We start from the raw sequence: 15527 nt of genomic DNA on the forward strand, positions 1-15527 counted from the left end.
AGCAGAACCAGTAGGATATATAGATTTGCTTATTTAGAAGTGATTGATTTATGTTTTTGTGGGCGTTGGCTGAGGAAGCCCAAAGTCCACACAGCCAGCTGTCAGGAAGGGGTGATCACAGCAGGCTGGAGTCCCATGGGCACAGCCCAAAGCTTGTTTTTCACAAGCACTCTAGAAGAAAGATCCAGAAGGAAGGGAGAGCAAGAGTGGACTCATCTGCTCTGCGGAATCTCTGCCCTCAGGCAAGTCTTAAGCTCTGTTTAAAAACAAAATTTTACATTTATAAGTTTTAGATTGACAGAAAAATTTCCACAGCAGTACAGACAGTTCTTACATCTTCTCATACTCATTTTTTCCTATGCCACATTTCTTGCAGTTAATAAATGAATATTTTAGGCCTGCGCTGCGGCTCACTAGGCTAATCCTCCACCTGCGGTGCCTGCACCCCGGGTTCTAGTCCTGGTCAGGGCACTGGATTCTGTCCCGGTTGCTCCTCTTCCAGTCCAGCTCTCTGCTGTGGCCCGGGAGGGCAGTGGAGGAAGGCCCAGGTCCTTGGGCCCTGCACCCGCATGGGAGACCAGGAGGAAGCACCTGGCTCCTGGCTTTGGATCGGTGCAGCGCGCTGGCCGTGGCGACATTTGGGGGGTGAACCAGTGGAAGGAAGACCTTTCTCTCTGTCTCTCTCTCATTGTCTAACTCTGCCTGTCAAAAATAAAACTAAAAAAAAAAAAAAATCAATATTTTTGGGCAGGCATTGTGGCGCAGCCGAGAAGGCGGCTGCTTAGGGCAGCTGCATCTCCTAACAAGTCTTGGCTTTTCTGTGCTTCTGATCCAGCTTCCTGCTAAAGCTCCTGGAGGCAGCAGATGATGGTCCAAGTACTTGGGTTTTGAGATCAAGATGGAGTTCCTAGCTTTGTTTGGAGTTCCAGGCTTTGGCCTGGCCTCGTCCTGGCTGTTGCCAGGAAATGGTTTCCTTGTTTTTGATGACCTTCATGATTTCGAGAGAGTACTGGTCAGACATTTTTGAGAATGTCCCTTTTTTGGGATTTGTCTGATGTTTTTCTCATGACCAGAGTAGGGTTATGGGTTTGGGACAGATGACCACAGAGGTGAAATACTATCTTCAACACATCACATCAAGGGCACATTCTCTCTCTCTCTTTTTTTTAGAAAACTTTTATTTACTAAATATAAATTTTGAAAGTACAACTTTTGGATTATAGCAGTTTTTCCCCCATCACCACCCTCCCACCTGCAAACCATCCCATCTCCTACTCACTCTCCCATCCCATTCTTCATTAAGATTTATTTTTAATTAGCTTTATATACAGAAGATCAATTTAGTATATACTAAGTAGGTACCCACATAGACACACAAAGTATAAAGTACTGTTTGAATACTAGTTTTACTGTTAATTCTCATAGTACAACACATTAAGGACAGAGATCCTACGTGGGGAGTAAGTGCACAGTGACTCCTGTTGTTGATTTAACAACCGACACTCTTATTTATGACGTCTTTAATCACAAGGGCACATACTCTCAATGTGACCTCTCAGGGCTGGTAATGACCTTGCACATTGGGCTGCGGCTGTGTTGGTCAGGTTCCTTCTGTAAGGTACTCCCTTCTCCCTCCTCTTTTTGGACTGTACTCTTTGGAATGAAGTCACTCTGTGTTAGCCCTCAGTTAAGGAGTGAGCAGATAAGCTCTGTCTCCTTGAGGGTGGGGTGTCTACACCAATTATTTACATTTCTTTTGCACAGGAAATCTGCCTGTTTATCTCTATTTACTTATTTATTTTAAATGTTTATTTATTTGAAAATGAAAGAGAGAGAGAGAGAAATCGATCTTGGTTCATTTCCCAAATGCCTGCTGCAGGTGGGGCTGGGTCAGGCTGAAGCCAAGAGACAGGAACTCCATCTGGGTTTCCTGTGTGGGTTGCAGGAACTGCAGAACTTCAGCCATCATTTGCTGCTTCCCAGATGTGTTAGCAGGAAGCTGGATCAGAAACAGAGTAACCAGGACTCAAACCAGCACTCCGATATGGGATGCAGATGTCCCAAATGGCAACCTACCTGCTGTGCCACAACACTCACCTGTCCTCCATTTTTAAATTTATAAATGGACTCACAAATATTTATTTGACACAGTGGTTTATAATTCAATATTATTTTACTTATTTATTTATTTTTGCTTGACTCATTCCAATTTTGGCCATTGGGGACTCTTTCAGTTGGCTTCTGTGTCTCTGACATGCGCCTATCATGGTGTGTGTGTGTGTGTGTGTGTGTGTATGTGTGTTTGTGTGTGGTGTGTTTGCTGCCTTACTTTCTGCACATGCCATGCTCAAGCCTAGAACTGGCTATTTCTCCAAGGAGCCCTGGTTCCTTTTATTGGAGAATGGTGTTAGAAGTCAAGTTCTGGGGGCTAGGTGTGCTTGTTGCTACTGGGATGTCATAACTTCCAGCCCTCTCAGTGATACAGAGAGGAAATATGTGTATACACTAACCTGTATATAGGCACATATCCATAAATATTTCTATATGTAAACATCTGTATCTATATTAAGCTAAAAATGCATTCATTCATATTGATGTCTCCAGCTGTGATCCATTATCACACGAATAATTGCCACCACCTCCCCTTCTCCCCTTGCCTAAGCCTTCTTTTTGTTCCCATTGTTTTCTTAATTTTTGAGGTGGTGGGGGGAGAGAGAGAGAGAGAGAGAGAGAGAGAGAGGGAGAGAGAGAGAGAGTTCCCACCTACTGGTTCACTCCTCTAAAAGGTCTGTGATAGCCAGGTGGGACAAAGCCAGGAGCCTGTACCTCAATCCAGGGACCTAACTGCTTGAGCCATCACCTGCTTCTTCCTAGGGTGCACATTAAGGGGAAATGAATTGACAACAGAACCCTGTCACCTATATGGGAGACCTGGTTGGAGTTGTTGTTTTTAAATATTTATTTATTTTCTGGGGCTTGCATCGAGGTGCAGCAGGTAATCCTCTACCTGTGGTGCCAGCATCCCATATGGGTGCCAGTTCCAGTCCCAGCTGCTCTACTTCTGATTCAGCTCTCTGCTATGGCCTGGGAAAGCAGTAGAAGATGGATTAAGTGCTTGGGCCCCTGCACATGCATGGGAGACTAGGAAGAAGCTCCTGGCTCCTGGTTTCAGATCAGCTCAGCTCCTACCATTGTGGCCATTTGGGGAGTGAACTAACAGAAGGAAGACTTCTCTCTGTCTCTCCCTCTCACTGTCTGTAACTCTACCTCTCAGATAAATAAATAAAATACAAATAAATAAATATTTATTTATTGGAAATACAGAGTGACAGAGAGAGAGAGAGAGAGAGAGAGAGAGAGAGAGAGAGATCTTCCGTTCTCTGATTCACTCCCTTCAATGACTGCAACAACCAGACCTGGGCCAGATTGACACCAGGAACCAGCAATCACATCTGGTCTACGTGTGAGTGGCAGGGACCCGAGCACTTGCCCCATCTGCTGCTTTCCCTGGCACATTAGCAAGGAACTGGCTCAGAAGCACAGCAGCTTGGACTTGAATGAGCACAGCAGCTCCTCAACCCACTGACTCACAACACTAGCCCCAAAATGTTATTGGTTTTGAAACTACTTTGCTGGGGACTTTGTTTGTTTGCATAAAAATGCTTCACATTCCTTTGCTATCTAACTATGTCCTAAAATTGCTAAACTAAGCCATTCTGGGGGCTGTGGGAATATGAAATCTTTGCAGGATTCTGCATCTGGGTTATGTTTATTGTGTGCATGTAAACATTTTACCATGATGTAAAAATGCAAGCATGGGGCTCGCTTATTCACCCTTGTATTTCCAGTGACTCCAGCTGGGCATGGTGCAGAGTGCGCACCCAACAAATACATGTTAGGGGCTGGCGCTGTGGTGCAGCAGGTTAACGCCCTGGCCTGAAGCGCCAGCATCCCATATGGGCGCTGGTTCGAGACCCAGTTGCTCCACTTCCAATCCAGTTCTCTGCTATAGCCTAGGAAAGCAGTAGAAGATGGCCCAAGTCCTTGGGCCCCTGCACCCACTTGGGAGACCCGGAGGAAGCTCTTGGCTCCTGGCTTCGGATTGGCACAGCTCTGGTCGTTGCAGCCAGTTGGGGAGTGAAACAGTGGATGGAAGACCTCTCTCTCTCTCTCTCTCTCTCTCTCTCTCTGTCTTTCTGCCTCTCCTCTCTCTGTGTAACTCTGACTTTTAAATAAATAACTATTAAAAAAACTTAAAAAAGGAAAAATGTAATTCTGTGTGCCAGGTGACTGAATAAATGATGTTGGACGTTGAGTAGCAAACTAGATGGATTTCAACTGTAATCAATTGGTAGTAAAACTGCTGACATTATAAAAAAAAAACAACCAAATACATGTTGCATGAACAAATGCAACGTGGGGTACATTTCTATACGAGTCCCTGTGTGTGGTATATAACTGTGTGGATAGTTAGTTTTTGTTAATGTTTATTTACTTACTTTCATCTACTTGAAAGGCAGAATGGGAGAAAGCAGGAGAGAGATCGTCCATCTGCTGGTTCATTCTCCAAATGCCTTCAGCAGCCAGGCCTGGGCCAGGCCATAGCCAGGAGCTCAGAACTCCTTCTGGGTCTTTCTTTTCTTTTTTCTTTTTAATTTATTTGACAGATAGAGTTAGACAGTGAGAGAGAGAGACAGAGAGAAAGGTCTTCCTTCCGCTGGTTCACCCCCCAAATGACCGCGACGGCCAGAGCTATGCCGTACTTCCTCCTGGCCTCCCATGCGGGTGCAGGGGCCTAAGCACTTGGGCCATCCTCTACTGCCTTCCCAGGCCACAGCAGAGAGCTGGACTGGAAGAGGAGCAACCGGGACTAGAACCTGGTGCCCATATGGGATGTCAGCGCCGCAGGCGGAGGATTAACCAAGCAAGCCATGGCGCCAGCCTCTCCTTCTGGGTCCTTCATTTGAGTAGCAGGAGTTCAAGTACCTGAGCTGTCACCTGCTGCCTCCCAGAATGCATTAATAGGAGGCTGAATGGGAAGCAAATAACCAGGATTTGAACTCGTGCTCAGAGATGGGATGCAGGTGTCCCAAGCAGTGGGACATGAGGCTCACATCAGCAAATGTATGCATGCATGGATGTGTGTATGTGTGTGTGTGTATATATATATGTTTGTTGGACAAAAATAGAATATACCCAAAATAGCCACGAGGGACTGCTTTAGCAACTTATTAACCATCAATACAAAATATGTTCAGAAAAAATGTTGGAAATCCACATTTGTGCAGGATGGAAGGAAGCAAACCTATCCATTGTGGATTGAATGGTGACTCCCCAAACAATATGCCTATCCCCTAGGTCCTATCTAGGAAGAGAGTCTTTGTTGGTGTGATTAAGTTAAGGATCTTGTGAAGAGATGATCCTAGATTATCTGAGTGCCACAGGATCCTGCCCAAAATTAAAGGGATGAGTTTCTTTAGAGAGGAGGAGAGGTGGGGGTTAAGGTGCAGGGGACTGTGCAGCTAGGGACATCTACATCTGATATTGGAATGCAGAGTTTGAGTCCCAGCTACTCTGCTTCGAATCCAGCTTCCTGCTAATGCACCTGGTAGCCAGAGGATCATGACTCAAGTGCCTGGGTTCCTGATACTTGTGTGGGAGACTCAGATGGAGTTCCTGGCTCCTGGCTTCTACCTGGACCAGCCCTGGCTGTTGTGGGCACTTGGGGAATGAACCAGCAGACAGAAGATATCTCTCTCATATCTCCCTCTCTCTCTCTTTCTTTTTTTTCTCTCTCTGTCACTTTGCCTTTAACTTTAAAAAGAAAACAAGATAAAAGAGCAGGAGTGGGAAGAGAAGGAGGAGGAGGAGGCAACATGATCAAAGTGGCAGAAACACCCACGGTAGAACATGCAGCCAAGGAAGCCAATGAGTGCTGGCAGCCACCAGAAGTTGGAGGAGGTGTGGAAGGATTCTCTCCTGGAGCCTTCAGAGGGAGCCAGGCACTGCTGAAATCTTGGTTTTAGACTTCTGACCTTCAGAGCTGCGACAGAAGGAATTCCTGTTGTACTAAATCACCCGGTTTGTAGCAATTGATTGTGACAGCCCAGGAAGCTACTCTATCATGAAATATGCTGCAACTCCTGGCCCATTTGCCCAGGGCTATGCGTGTATCCTGTGGGCCTCCTGCACCCCCAACATTCTACCTTGACTGCCAGTCGGAGACTGTGTCCAACAGCACAGCAAATATTTGCAGGGAGTGGAGCAAACAAGCAGGGGGCTGGCGGAGGAGCCTGGTTAGGAGGTCCAGGCTGGGTCCAGAGGTCTGGGATCTGACAGATTCACTGGGCTCCTGGAAGTATTCTGGAAACAAAGCTGTGCTTAGGTTTCTGGGGGCCACCAGGGAGCCAGGCAGGAAAAAGCTGTCCTCTCGTTGCTTGTAATCTGGTCCCTCTCCAGGCACGATCCTGATCAGGGGCCAGCCCTGCAGGGGCAGCCTGGAGGTGCCTGGTGGCAAGGGTGCTGCTGTCTTGCTCTTAGGCAAGCTGCTGCTCATCTCACGGCGTGGCATTCAAACAGCCTGCCCGGCTCTCTCACTGGTTTCCTACCCTAGTTGCTTTTCCTTTCCTGCCTGGCTTGGCTCTGTGGTCTTCCATGCCTCACAGCCTGGGCACCAGCCAGCTCTGCTTTCCTTGAATAACTGGTGCGCACAACTGGGCCAGGCAGGACTCATCATCAGATCATAAAAGGTTCTTTCCACCGTCTCGAAGGATCTCCAAACAGGTCACTTACTCTTTATAAAGGAACAAATGGTAACTCCACAGTGGAGAAGCTTGGTGGATTCTGCTTTAACCAAATGATAAACACATGGCAATAACAGAACAAAATTGACCTTGTGTGCTCCTGATTCGATGCACTGAGAAAGATACAATGTCACTTCTGGGGCAAATAACTAGCACACTTCCAGAATGAGAGAGAGGTGTGAGGGCATGTTCCAGACAAAAAGAGACTGAAGCCCCCACGACCACTAAACACTACACATTGATTACAAGGGATCATGGCCCTTGATAGGACATCATTGGGACAATCAGGGAAATTTGAGCATGGATTGTATGTTAGGTAATAGTGTCATACACATGTTAAGTTTCCTCCAGGTTCATCGCATAAGAGAGTGTCCTTATTTTTGGGAAATGCCAATGAAAGTTTTTAGGGGAAAGGGGACACAAGATGTGGAGGATCTCTGCAGGGCACTTTGCGGACTGAGGGAAGTCCCTAAACTAAGGGTATGCAAGGCTCCATAACTCTGCCTAGAAATGCAGACTATCTGGCTGGGAAAACCTGTTGGATCATGGGAAAACTCACCCTAAGAAGGGAGTCCCAGTACTAGTATTACAGTCTGTGTCACAGCCATAAGTCTCTGGCCATTCTGCCTGACTGCTGCTCCCTTGCAGCAAGTTCAATAAATCTAACTCAGCCCATTCTATCTGACTGCTCTCATGAATTCTTTAACCACACATGAAACTGGTCTCAATTGGTAGTTTCCCACAACACAAGAAAGTGGTTCAATAATGAGATCTGTCTATCTATGATCATCATCTATCTATTGTCTATTTATCAAATGTTAAACAAGTGCTGAATCAACAGTGGGACACTTGGTGAAGGGTGCTTGTAGTGGACTTCATTGTACTCGCACAATTGTTTCTATGTTTAAATATTTTTCCAAATAAAGTTTTAAAAGTACCGTATGGGGGCCGACGCTGTGGTGTAGTGGGTAAGGCCGCTGCCTGCAGTGCCAGCATCCCATATGGGCACTGGTTTGAGTCTTGGCTGCTCCACTTCCAATCCAGCTCTCTGCTATGGCCTGGGAAAGCAGTAGAAGATGGCTCAAGTCCTTGGGCCCCTGCATCCACGTGGGCGGCCTGGAGGAAGCTCTTGGCTTCAGATCAGCACAACTCGGGCCGTTGCAGCCAAATGGGGAGTGTCTGTTCTCCCCCTTTCTCCCTAAAATCAGGGCATAGATTTCCATTTTCTAAAGAAAATTTATATTGGTAGTGGTGTCCACCTCTCCCATATCAGGAAGCAGAGATCAACCCAGAGACAACTCTGTCACATGAGACTAACAAACCTAACTAAATAACCCTTCTCTTCCATTGGTTTCCCCCATATAATTACCTTCCCACAATTTATAGCACTTAGAAGCGCATAATCTCCCTCTTTTTTTTTCCTCTCCTACGAAGCTAGAGACGTGAGACTTTAACCATTTAACAAGACCTCGCTGACCAAATCTAAGAAAAATCAAAGAAAAATGTTTCCTCCCCATGACATGTTCATCACTCAGTGTAATCTTGGCCTCCCCTTCTGTCCCTTTGTCCACTCACATCCTTCCATCTGCAATTCACTCCTCAACCCAACTCTGCCAGGAGAAATTCAACCAAACATTGCCTCATACAGCAAATGCCAGCTCCTCTGGGAAGGGTCCTGACCCTATGACTCTTGCAATCTTTCCTCTTGATTTATGTCTCTTTTTTAAAAAACAAAACAAAACAAAACTATTAATTGATTTATTTGAAAAGCAGAGTAACAGAGAGGGAGAGAGAGAATAAGAGAGCTCTTTCACCCACTGGTTCACTCCTCCAAATGCCTGCCAGAGCAGAAGTTGGGCCAGGCCGAAGCCTGGAGCCAGGAACTCCATTCAGGTCTCCCGTGTGGGTGGCAGGAAGCCAATATTTGTACGGTCATCCACTACCTCTCAGGAGCATCAGCAAGAAGCTGGCTAGAAAGCACAGAGCAGCTGGAACTTGAACCAGGCTCTCCAATAATGGATGTGGGAGTCCCAAGCAATGACTTGACTCATTGGGCCACAACGCCCACCCATTTTTGTCTTTTTCAAAATATTTGTCCTGGGGCTGGCACCGTGGCGCACTAGCTTAATCCTCTGCCTGTGGCGCCGACATCCCATATGGGCGCCGGTTCTAATCCTGGTTGCTCCTCTTCCAGTCCAGCTCTCTGCTGTGGCCTGGGAAAGCAGTGGAGGATGGCCCAAGTGCTTAGGCCCCTGCACCTGCATGGGAGACCAGGAAGAAGCTCCTGGCTCCTGGCTTCGGATCGGCGCAGCTCCGGCTGTTGCGGCCACTTGGGGAGTGAACCAACGGAAGGAAGACTCCCCCCCCCCCCCTGTCTGTAACTCTACCTGTCAAATAAATAAATAAAGATCTTAAAAAAATATATTTGTCCTATTCTACTTCATATCCTTATCCTTTGTGTGTGTGTCTGGTTATCCACCTCGGTTTCATCCCAGGGGAAGTCGGTGGGCTGGAGGATGGTATTTTACTCCCTGCCTATTCTCTGCAGGACCTGACACTACGCTGGGCCTGTAATAGATGTCGGAATGCTTGTTCAGATGGAGCAGATTGGATGATTTCCTTCATGCCATTCACTTTGTTCTACATCTCTGTAATCTGCAGGGGAAAAAAAGCCATATAGTATTTTTAAAAAATATTTATTTATTTATTTGAAAGAGTTACACAGAGAGAGGGCAATGGCCAGAGTTGTGCTGATCCGAAGCCAGGAGCTTCTTCCGGGTCTCCCACGCAGGTACAGGGGCCCAAGGACTTGGGCCATTTTTTACTGCTTTCCCAGACCATAGCAGAGAGCTGGATTGGAAGTGGAGCAGCCGGGACTTGAACCGGCGTCCATATGAGTTGCTGGCACTGCAGCCAGTGGCTTTACCCCCTACGCCACAGCGCCAGCCCCACCAAGTGACTTCTTAACTATTAAGCCAAATGCCTGATCATTTTGTTTTGTTTTTAAATGAAGTAGAACAAATGCACACACAAAGCGCCTGTGTGTACATAGCTTGATGAATTTTCACAAAGTAAGCAGCCCAGATAATTGCACCTCCGAGGGTCAAGAAACAGAGGATCACCAGCGGGCTTCTCTGAAGGCTGCCCTCCAGCCTCCCCGCTCTGTCCTCCTGCAGGACACCCCCCTAGAGCACCCACTTCACAAAACCATGGAGAGCCTGGCTTGGACTACAGAGCTGCTGCCCAGGTAGATCCCACATGTCCTGGGTTTGGAAACGTCTCCTAGAAGTCTTGTAGTCTCCGATGCTTTGCCCCCAGTCTGAGGCTCGGCACCAGGAGCTGGCTTGGCTGGGGTTCCCCGGGGAGCAGCTGGCATTTCCTGTATCTGAGGTCTGTGAAACACGTGGTAGCAGCTCCAGGGCTCAGGAAGCCCCGTTGGGCAGTTCCAGCCCGGGCATGTGGCCCTCCCTCCCTGGCAGGAGTAACACGAAGAGGTATTTTTGGAAGGTGCAGGAATTCTGTAGCCATTTGGAAAATGCCTGCTCATAGGCTGGGCTGGGTTTTCGTTTTAAAATGATGATGTGGCTGAGGGGCCTGACCTGGCCAGTTTTCTGGGATCTAGGAGTGGGGACAGTGAGGAGGCATGCTCATTTTCTGCTTTAAATTGTCCCATCATTTTCTTTTTGCTCTGAACTCCTCTGTCCCACAAACTTCCGGAGAACTGTGAGGTGTTCCCTGCAGCTCATTGGCTCCTGGATGCTGTTTGCAGGTAAGTACTTCATCTTGGCCCAGATTAGCCAGGGTTTGGGGATGCCTTTCAGTCGAGTAAAAGTTTAATCCTCAATTCTCCATTTAGAGTCCTGGGCTCTGGAGCAATCCCCGAGAGTCTCCCTGCCCTTCCTGCAGGACCCCAAGTGACCCAAGGGTCCTGTTCTCTTCCCTGAGTCCCTCTCTGCCCTGCCCTGGTGCCTGTATGGGCAGCTGCAGCATTTATCACCTGTCCATCCATGCAACAAGTGCCAGGCCCTGAGCTGGCAACAGCACGGAGGGTCAGACGCACATGGCTCTCTTCTGCTGTCACCAGCTCTGCCCTTGAGAGCTTCCTTTTGACCGCAGTTTTCCAGGTGCCTCCACAGCCACGTCCACACCCTCTGAAACACCTCTGCCCCTTGGCTTACAAGGCAAAGGGGGCCCTTGCTCATGCTCCCTCATTTTCAGCTCCCTTGGGCTGGGATAGGGGATAAAAACCGTCAGATCTGGCATGATTCTCTTCCCCAGTTTTCCCCTTTTGAGGGCCTCCCTCTCCCTGCCATTCCCCACCTCCATCACCATCCTCTTTCCGTGCCAGCTCCTGGAATGCAGGTGCTGCAAGGGAGATCTACTGCATTTTTTTCCCCTATTCAAAGCAAAGGAGTCCTAGCAACTCCTCCTCTCCCAGAAACAAAAAGTGCTAGAGGGCAATGCTGCCTTTTCAGTTCTCTTCAAAGCCGGCATGTTCCTAGGGGGGTTGCACACAGAGACTTGCCTTCCAAGAGGGCAGATGGCTGTAATATGGAGTCCTCACTTACTCTCTGCCAGGCCTTTTCCCCTCGAAGAGATGAAAGTGTGCAGAGGCTGGCCTGGAGGGGCTTCCGGGCTCTCACTGGCATGCCAGCAAGCTCTTGTTCATTTCCTTTCTCTCCTTAGGCCTGCAAGGGCTGTCCTGGCTGTTCGGAAGAAACAGGCTCTGAGCCTTTTGAATTCCCTCTTGAACAGAGGCAAAGCTGTCTACACTCTCAGGTGAGGTTATCTGAACCTGGGCTAATCACCTAGAGGAGGTAAGGCTGGGGAGGGAAGACTATACAGGGAGTGATCAGAATAATAGGCTTGTTATTGTTAGTATTTTATGTATTTGGAAGGCAGAGAGAGAGAGAGAGAGAGAGAGAGAGAGAGAGAGAGAGAGATTTTAATCTTCCTTTTGCTGGTTTATTCCCCAAATGCCTGCAATGGGTAGGTCCGAGTCAGGCTGGGTCCAGGAGCCAGGAACTCCATCTGGGTCTACCATATGAGTGGCAGAGACCCAAGTACTTGAGCCATCACCTGCTGCACCTGAGGGTACGCATTAGCAGGACACCAGATCAGAAATGGAGCTAGGACTCTCGAACCCAGGCACTTCAATAGGGAATGTGGGTGTCCCAAGAGGCATCTTATACACAGCAACAAACACCTGCCTGAATATGAGGCTTATCAAATTATACAAAGGGCCGGCGCCGCAGCTCACTAGGCTAATCCTCTGCCTGTGGCACTGGCACCCCGGGCTCTAGTCCCGGTTGGGGCGCCGGATTCTGTCCTGGTTACCCCTCTTCCAGTCCAGCTCTCTGCTGTGGCCCGGGAGTGCAGTGGAGGATGGCCCAAGTGCTTGGGCCCTGCACCCACATGGGAGACCAGGAGGAAGCACCTGGCTCCTGCCTTCGGATCAGCACAGTGCACCGGCCACAGCGGCCATTGGGGGTGAACCAACGGAAGGAAGACCTTTCTCTCTGTCTCTCTTTCTCTCACTGTCCACTCTGCCTGTCAAAAAAAAATTATACAAAGAAATACAAATATTGTGTGAATTATATGTTTATATATGAAAAGTGAATATTGCAGGAAATAATTTTTTTTTAAAAAATTCACTTATCTGGGGGCTGGTGCTGTGGTGTAGTGGATAAAGCCTCCGCCTGCAATGCTGGTATCCCATATGGGTGCCAGTTCGAGTCTTGGCTGCTCTACTTCTGATCCAGCTCTCTGCTGTGGCCTGGAAAAGCAGTAGAAGATGGCCCAAGTCCTTGGGCCCCTTCACTTGCATGGGAGACCCAGAAGAAGCTCCTGGCTCTGGATAGGCCCAGCTTTGGCCGTTGTGGCCATTTGGGGAGTGAACCAGCAGACAGAAGACCTTTCTCTCTCTCTCTCTTTCTGCCTCTGTCTCTCTGTAACTCTTTCAAACAATAAATAAGTAAATCTTTTAAAAATGTATTTATTCATTTCAAATATGTAAATTTGAGCACACTGTAAAAATTTCAAAAGGTATGAAAGAGTATACAGTGAAAAGAAGTCTCATTCTCACTACTGTGCCCAAGTTCTTCATTTTCCTGCCCAGAGACAGCTACTGCTAACCAATTTATTATGCCTCCTTCTAGAGATTGAAAATACCAAGCATATGTGTATGTGTGTACTTTTCAAAAATACAAATGAGTGTATTAAACACATGGTTTTAAAATTTGATCCTTTCACTTAAGAGTATATTTTGGAGCCTTTTTTGTTCTTTTTCTCTTTTTTGTTTTTAATTGATGTAGACTATTTGCACATATTTATGGGAGTACAGTATGATAATTGGATACCTGAATACAATGTGTGATGATGAAATCAGGGTCATTAGCATTTCCCTCTTCTCAAACATTTATCATTTCCATGTGTTGGGAACTTCAGGCTCTTGTAGTTATTCTGAAATGTCATAAATTATTATAGACTAAAGTGACTCTACACCAGAGCTAATTGCTTCTATCTAACTATATTTTGGATGAGTCTTTTTTTTATTTGTTTTACTTGAAAGGCAGAATTACAGAGAGAGTGAGAGACGGAGACAGAGAGAGGAGAGAGAGAGATCCTAAATCCACTGGTTCACTCCCCAAATGGCTGCAACCATTGAGACTGAGCTGATCCAAAGCCAGGAAGCAGGAGCTTCACCTGGGTCTCCCACATGCGACCCAAGCACGTGAACCATCCTCCACTGCCTTCCCAGGCCAGCAGCAGGGAGCTGGATCAGAAATGGAGCAGCGGGGACTCCAACCCATGTCCATATGTGATGCTGGCCTCATAAGCAGTGACTCAACCACCCACGCCACAGTGCTGGCCCAGAGTCTCTCTTCTTATTAGGTTTGGGGGCGTATTTAGAAATCAAGAACGGCTTGTTCCCAAATGACCCTGATCTTTGCTTCAGATCAAGCTGTTCCTTGCTTCTGGCTCCAAGGCTGGACAATGCCAGCCACAGCCAGTGTTTTGGCCCTGGGTCACCGAAAGCCATCTTCCTCAGTGACATATACTGCCACATGATAGATTTTTCTGAAGGGATTCATGTCGCTGTTCTCACTGAATTCTCACGTCTGGAATTTGTTCTTGCCATTTAATAAGTGCGAGAAGGACAAGTGCCAGGCTTCTCACCTGGTTTCAAGTATTTACTCAATTTTTTTCCCCCAGGTTTGATAGGTGGGTGAAAGATCTTCTGGGCAGTGCGGGGTGGGGGTGTCATTTCAGAGATCTGCATTGCTGCTTTGTGGAGAGGCTGGCAGGGGCTGTGTACCAGCAGTGGTGTCTGTAGTGGTGTCTATATTATTCAGGTTACAGTGAGCTCTCTTTTGCAGGGGGTTTGAAATGTAGGAAGTAGTGAGGACTTGATCCTCACTGTTAAAATACTGTGAAATGACTTTGAGGACTGTCCTTGGGTGTACAGTAGCCTTGCAGTGGGTTTTTCTCTTCCTTCCCTTCCCCCCGCTCCGCTCCCTGCTAACTCTTCTCATTTTCTTTGGATGAGCTTTGTAATCTGACTAGTCCACTCTGCTGCTCATCACCAGCTTGGAGGAAGCCAAATCATCTTCATTTGACTTAAAATTTCCAAAGAGAACTATCACGATGGGTATTTCTTTAAAGTTCTTCAGGTCATATTGCTTACAAGATTTTGACAAGAGACTAAAGATAAAAATAAAGGTAGCTATACCACACCTTTAATCTTAGACTTAGGGCTTTCTGGGTTTATTATCTCTTGTAATATTTTTATTTTTTTAATAGCAGCTTTCTTGAATTGTTGCTTGACTACCTTACAAGTCACCTATTTAAAGTGTATAATTTAATTACTTTTAGTACATTCACAAAGCTGTGAAACCATCACCACAGTGAATCAATTTAGAACATTTTCATCAACTCAAAAGAAACCCCTACTCATTAGCTGTCCCTTTCTTTTTTTTTTCTTTTTCTTAATATTTATTTTATCTATTTGAAAGAGTTACAGAGAGAGGTGGAGAAACACAGAGAGAGGTCTTCCATCTGCTGGTTCACTCCCCGGATGGCTGCAACGGCCAGAGCGGCACCCTTCCAAAGCCAGGAGCCAGGAGCTTCCTCCAGGTCTCCCATGTGGGTGCAGGGGCCCAAGGACTTGGGCCATATTCCACTGCCATCCCAGGCCATAGCAGAGAGCTTGATAGGAAGAGGTGCAGCCAGGACTAGAACCGGCGTCCATATGGGATGCCAGAGCTTCAGGCCAGGGCTTTAACCCACTGAGCCACAGCGCCAGCCCCTCCCATTTTTCTTTAATCCGGCCAGCTCAAGGAATTGACCAATCTTTCTGCCCCCATGGATTTGCCAGGAACTCCATCTGGTCTCCCACATGGTGGCAGGGGGCCAAGTACTTGGGCCATCTTCCACTTTCTTCTGAGCTGCATTAGTGGGAAGCTGGATCATAAGCAGAGCAGCAGGCACTCAAACCAGCACTCTTATTACGGGATGCTGGTGTTGCAAGCTGCAGATTAGTCCCTTGGCCATAAAACCAGCCCTGAGTGTAGTATTTTCAAGACTTACCTACACTGTAACACGCTTTAGTTCTTCATTCCTTTTTATAGCTGAGTATGGATGGACCACATCTTACTTATCCATTAATCAGCTGATGGACATCTAGATTTTTGCTGTTGTTTGTTACTACTTTGGTTTTTAAGA

At 47.2% G+C, this 15527-nt stretch overlaps 1 protein-coding gene across 1 annotated transcript in view; it reads left to right on the forward strand.

Annotated features, from left to right (window-relative positions):
• The first annotated feature begins 10399 nt into the window (after window positions 1-10399).
• Window positions 10400-15527, forward strand: part of TPST1 (tyrosylprotein sulfotransferase 1) — a 155652-nt gene continuing 150524 nt past the window's right edge. Inside the window, exons 1-2 of the mRNA XM_017338227.3 lie at window positions 10400-10572; window positions 11490-11582. The gene's annotated coding sequence lies outside the window, so the exon portion shown is untranslated. The remainder of the gene's footprint in view (window positions 10573-11489; window positions 11583-15527) is intronic.

The sequence above is a fragment of the Oryctolagus cuniculus genome, chromosome 19 (genome assembly GCF_964237555.1).
Source record: "Oryctolagus cuniculus chromosome 19, mOryCun1.1, whole genome shotgun sequence".
In the NCBI taxonomy this organism is placed as follows: domain Eukaryota; kingdom Metazoa; phylum Chordata; class Mammalia; order Lagomorpha; family Leporidae; genus Oryctolagus; species Oryctolagus cuniculus.